This window comes from Leptinotarsa decemlineata, unplaced genomic scaffold (assembly GCF_025532065.1).
Source record: "Leptinotarsa decemlineata unplaced genomic scaffold, Ldec_3_MD MMD2_tig00003902_RagTag_RagTag, whole genome shotgun sequence".
NCBI classification, from domain to species: domain Eukaryota; kingdom Metazoa; phylum Arthropoda; class Insecta; order Coleoptera; family Chrysomelidae; genus Leptinotarsa; species Leptinotarsa decemlineata.
This window is the reverse complement of record NW_027412598.1, coordinates 780727-786400: the sequence shown is the minus strand read 5'-3', so window position 1 is coordinate 786400 and position 5674 is coordinate 780727. Positions and strand designations below refer to the sequence as shown.

The 5674-nt window shown below is 29.5% G+C and overlaps 1 long non-coding RNA gene across 2 annotated transcripts; it reads left to right on the top strand.

Moving 5' to 3' along the window:
* Window positions 1–2293: 2293 nt before the first annotated feature.
* On the top strand, window positions 2294–5356 carry LOC141483700 (uncharacterized). Of its 2 annotated transcripts, XR_012466232.1 has the most exons (4): window positions 2294–2555; window positions 2628–2687; window positions 3372–3539; window positions 3909–5356. It is a non-coding gene; the product is annotated as an uncharacterized lncRNA (long non-coding RNA). The 2 variants fall into 2 exon arrangements; XR_012466231.1 differs by having other exon boundaries at window positions 2294–2687.
* The last annotated feature ends 318 nt before the right edge of the window (window positions 5357–5674 follow it).

Genomic DNA, 5674 nt, shown 5'->3' with positions numbered 1-5674 from the left:
TCTATTATTGTTGATAAAGCATTTTTTGTTCCATCCATTGGATTGTAATAATTTTTTTCAAACTTTACTATCCCGTCAATTCTCTCCCCATTTCTGATCAATAACTTTGTAGTGATGGAAAATAAATGCATTATTATTAGTTTATTAGTTTTATGTGAACATACCTTTTAACGCGTATTAGGAATCACGCGTTAGGGCACCTAACATACACCTTTTCCAAGTGAAAAAGGTACACTTCCTCAACAACGCTGAGGTGATCGTTTTCTGAATATTTACAATTTTCTATGTCGATGTATATCACTTAGGTCCAAGGGCGCTTAGTGAACTTGTTGAAACCATTACAAAACTATGAGTATGTGGTGGATCTCGTCAAAATAAACAACTTTTTCCTATAAAATATGTATTGAAAAATCATTTGTTTGGCTTTCGTCATAAGTTTTTTGCAATTTTAGTTACTTTCATCAAACTTTATAGGCAGTATACCCGGACAGACTTCTTCTAAACTGACCATTATTGAACTACCTAATCAATCCAAACTGAAAAAAAATTAAATTTGATTATTCAATTAGAAAATGCTTCATTTCGGAGTTTGTGAAAATAACAATTCAGAAAAGTACTGTGTTATTTATTAGGCAAATAAACATATAGAAATTAAACGAAACAACTATAAGAACAATTCTTGAAAGTGACGACCCCCAACAGCAATACAAGCTTCTGCTTGTATTTCCTCGTTTTTAATGGGAGTAGCAAAAATTAGTAATTCGAGGTGTCCCCAAAGAAATTGACGGCATTGAGATTCGTAGACCTCGGTGGCCAATACTGGGTGCCTCATGTTCCTATCCATCGCTGTGGATATGCTACGTCTGAGACATTTCATGCTATCACACTAAAATGAGCAGAGGCTGCATCGTGCATAAACCAAGAGTGATTTCGGAGGCCATTGGGAACATCTTCCTTAAGCTGGGAAAGCTCCCATTCCAAAAAATTTAGGGAAGCATCTCCATTCAAACGTAAGGGAAGTATATATCCCCAAGTATGCCTACCCATACATTGAAAAAAATCTGTTTTGGAAATGAATCTGCATTATCGAAAGTGGGTAATCCCCATTTCTTGAAAAATTAGCCTCATCTGTGAGGAGGATTTTCGATTGAATTTGGGGATGTTGTTCGATTTTTCTATAGAGCCTTGAGGAAATTCGATACGTGGTTGGAAATCATATAACGTAAGGGCCTGGATGCGCTCGATATGATAAGGATATAATTTCTGTTTCTTTAAAATTCTGTAAAAATTCATGTGACTCACATTAAAAGTTTGACTAATTTTTTTTGTACTTTTCTCTGAATGTTCACTAATTTCTTCGAGAACCACCTCCTCCAATTCCACAATTCTTGTTGTCCGTGGCCGTCCTACTGCAAAATTTCTTTCGAAGCTTCCAGTTTCGGAAAGTCGCCGGAAAAGATTCGCAAATGACCCTGCACAAAGAGTCACTCGTTGGAGATGCAAAAACCATATCAGCCAATTCAGCATTCGTAAAGTCGGACATGGTACCAAAAAAATCACTTTATAAACTTCGAAGTGTGAATTTGTCAATGAATAGTTGAAAATGTGACAACGAACTTCTATTTTGATAAACAAACGTTCATAGCCTCTTCGATTGAATTAACTTAATTTGCGAAATTCAATTTCAACAACCTGTATCAGGACTGGAATTTATATATACTTTGTCTTCTGAAATCATCTCAGAAATACGTCACTCGAATATTTCAACAAACTTATGTTACCTCCTGTATATATATATATACTTGTGCGACCATGTTTAACATACAAAGATTTTACGAAAATTTCACGAATTAATCAAATATATAAACAATAATTGTTGACCGTTACGGACTCTTTGTACAAGTGTTTTATTATTTGACTTCTGTTACAGTATAATTTTATGTATAAACACACAATTTTAATATGTTTCTTCTGAAATATTTGTCATAAAATCATTTATTATCATCATCAGTGTTATTATACTCAGGGTTATTATTCACTAAACACATATACCTATCCTGAAAAAATCGTTGTAGGCCCCATTAATATTTCAAGTCGATTGGGTGTCAATACTGTTTTGTTTTGGCGGTTAGACGTCCAGTGGTCCAGTTTCGCTAGAAATTGTCTAGACACTTTTTTTTACATTTTATAGGAGTACAGGAGTAGGTATGTATTATAACATATTCAGTGTCAAGTGTAACAGTGCCGGGAGAGGAAGGATCCAGACACATATAAGTCGAAGTTTTAGCATTGCTTGAAGAATTACATTTATTTGATTTCTGTGAATTAAAACTGTCTCTTTTGTTTTCCCGTGAATAGTGCGTGTGAACCTTTTGCTCAAGTAAGTTATCGATTATAATCAATAGTTAGTAAAAATTTAAATCAAAAAAATATAAAACTGAACTGTTTAAACATTTGACAACTCTTCAAGATCTTTTAGAAATAAAGTCATTCCATGTAATTATTTAATAATATGTTTCAGATTGTTATGGTATCCATCAGTTTTCAATTTTAATGTAAGTGTACTAACACATTGATGCATTTATAGAAATAAAATTTTCTAAAAAATTGTTTGATTTTCTCGGCAGGAGGAATTAACGGATTATGAGTTACTCGAGAAGGTACCTGTTTCAAATCCCGTATTGATGGTAAGAGATGCGTAACAATTCCATTTTTCTATAAAGTTAGTTCCTTTTTACTATTCAGTAAGTTTTATCAAAATTAATGTATGTTTAAAGGTGTTTCACAATGTTTCATTGTGAATTTCATCAGTTTGGACTGATGTCCAAAGCAAAAAACCCTGAAATGGAATTACAATAAAATGAAATACAACCAACAATTGAAAATTGAACCATTAAAATGAAATAAAAATTCAAAGATTTCAAGTCAAGTTACTTCACGACGTTTCGAATGTCAGTATTCACAATCGATTTCGGCTGATGAGTCATCACCCAAAGATGATTGTTGATACTAACAATCGAAATTTTTTAATTTTTATTTTTTCAACTTTCAATTTTTTTGCTTAATTTTTATTTTATTGTAATCTGATTTCAGGGTTTCTTTTGCTTGATATGATTGTTATTTTCATCTATACATTTTCATTTTTATTTGTTCTTTCAGGGATTTCAAATCATTTCATATCATATTAGACAATGGAAGTATGAAGTAATGAAATTCAAAATTATTGTACTTGATATTTTAGAAAATTTACCTATTTCCAGAAATAATTTGTAAATGAAAAAGTTGAATACATTTGATTGAAAATAATAAATAACAATGGCAACAATAATAGTTTTAAATATTTTAGATATATTTATTAAATATTTTTTTAGGAAAAGATTTACCTGACAGAGGAAATGTATACATGTGGTAATTGATAAAGAAATAAAAATACATGCTGCGTCATTTCTTGATGGAGTATTGGCTACATTCCTGTGCTATTACGTCTTTGGCTTCGCATATCCACCATAAATTGGGGGAACACTTCAAGAAATTCAACGGTGAGTGTCAAAAACTGTGCTATTCTCTAGATTTTTGATAATTCCAATACTCTCTTTTGTAAACTACAGTTTTATTTTTCATTTTTCGATTAATTCAAATCTACATTTCAAATGATCTTTACTGTTGACAATTGATTTTAAAGATAATTCATTTTCGCTACCTGAATAATTGAAGTTTCCAATCTTAAGCGATTCATAATTTGTTTGTACATATTCCTTGCGAAAAAGCTTTACATAAGACTTTATAGATACTGCATTGATAAAAAATTTCACTCGAATCATGTCACTTTTGTCTCAAGACAATTTATATTATTCAATTTTTTTTTCTCTTCTGCTTGCGATTAATTTGTAAATGATTTTGAATTTCAGATTCTTTCGGGAAATGTGTCCTCCCAAACGTACAAAGCGAAGCGGAAAAAGAAAAGCAACCAATATCCATCCTAAAGGCAGCAAGCTGATAAAAGAGATGGATCCATATATTGCTGATGAATCGCATTAAATTGTTATTTCAATATGATTATGAACTTTCTATGTTATACATACATACTACATAATTATCATTCACTAATACGATATGATTTATATTTTGTATAATACTTATTATAATCTTTTATTTTTCACTAAGTTTATTATTACTATTTGACTGAATTACTAACTTACTTTAATTTTTACTTTGTACCTAATGTATATTACGTTAAGTTTGAATTATAATACAATATAATCAAGTTTTATTTATATAATGTAGACTTATTATCCTTCATTGAATAAAATTCCGTTTGTTAATTTTAAAATGATTTAATTTAATAAACTATTTTGTTGATCAAGAAAATAATAAATTATTATTTGGTATCTTATATTGCTAAAAAACTTGGGTTAAAACTTTGGATTTATCCACTATTAATAAACATCTCCAATTAAATTGTTTAAGATCTTCAATTAGAGCACTACTATAAGTCCTGCAGTACAATAATATGCTTCATTTGTAAATCAATGAAGAATTTAAAAAAACTTATTTTAGAAAATCACAGTGTTCATATTTAGTGAATTCGCAGTGCAGCATTTAAAAATTACAAATTTTTCCACTGAATTTGTTTAACAAAATTACAAAGTTTGTATTGTGATATTACAGAACAAACGTTCAATATATATTCACTAAAAATGCAACCAATGTTTTATAATTTTTCGAAACTATGTTAAATTGAATGCGTTGTAAATTTTGGATGCAGTATTTTAAAATTACAAATAAATTTTCACCGAATTTGCTTAACAAATTCACAAATATTGTGTTGTAATAATAGAAAACAAACTACCATCAAATGTTTACAAAATAAGCAACAAATTTTTTGTAATTTCTAAAACTGTGTTGGACTGAATGCGTAGTAAATACGCAATGCAGTTTCTTGAAATAACAAATCAACTTTTTCCAAATTTTTTTAACAAATTTACAGAGATTGTGTTGTATTAATACAAAACAATTGTCCACCAAATGCTTACAAAAAAATACAACAAATATATTGTAATTTTCTAAAACAAAATTGAACTGATTTCGTTAGTAAATTCACAATGCAGCATCTTGAATTTGAAAATCATTTTCTACCAAATTTGCTTCACAAAATTACATAGTTTGTATTGTAATAAAACAATACACACGTCAGGTGTGAGTTTACTAAAAATTCAAATTTTTTTTGTAATTTTTCTGAATTGAGTTGAAATAAATCGTGTAGTAAATTTACAAAATGTGATTCTATTATTAAAAAAAATGTGATGCGTTAAAACTTCCAAAACATTTTTTGTAAATATAGTATAGAAATTTTTAACAGTGTGAACTCATATTTCTCGTCAGTGAAAATTTAAACTTGACGATTCCTTTATTTTAGTTTATTCATTTTATTAAGTTTTATTGATTCAAGTTAGAATAATGAACTCTCAACCGCTTGATATTTTTAAACTTCTTTGCACGTTACGCAATATTTATGACAACGGAAGTGATAGAAATCTCTAAACATGAGTAAAGCCTTATTATAAGTAAAGAAATCTGTCTAGAACGTTCAGAAATGAAGCGAACCGGAAAGGAAAACCTGTTAATATCCTTATATTTTTTCAAGTCTCAAGACGGAGGCAGAAACATTAAGATG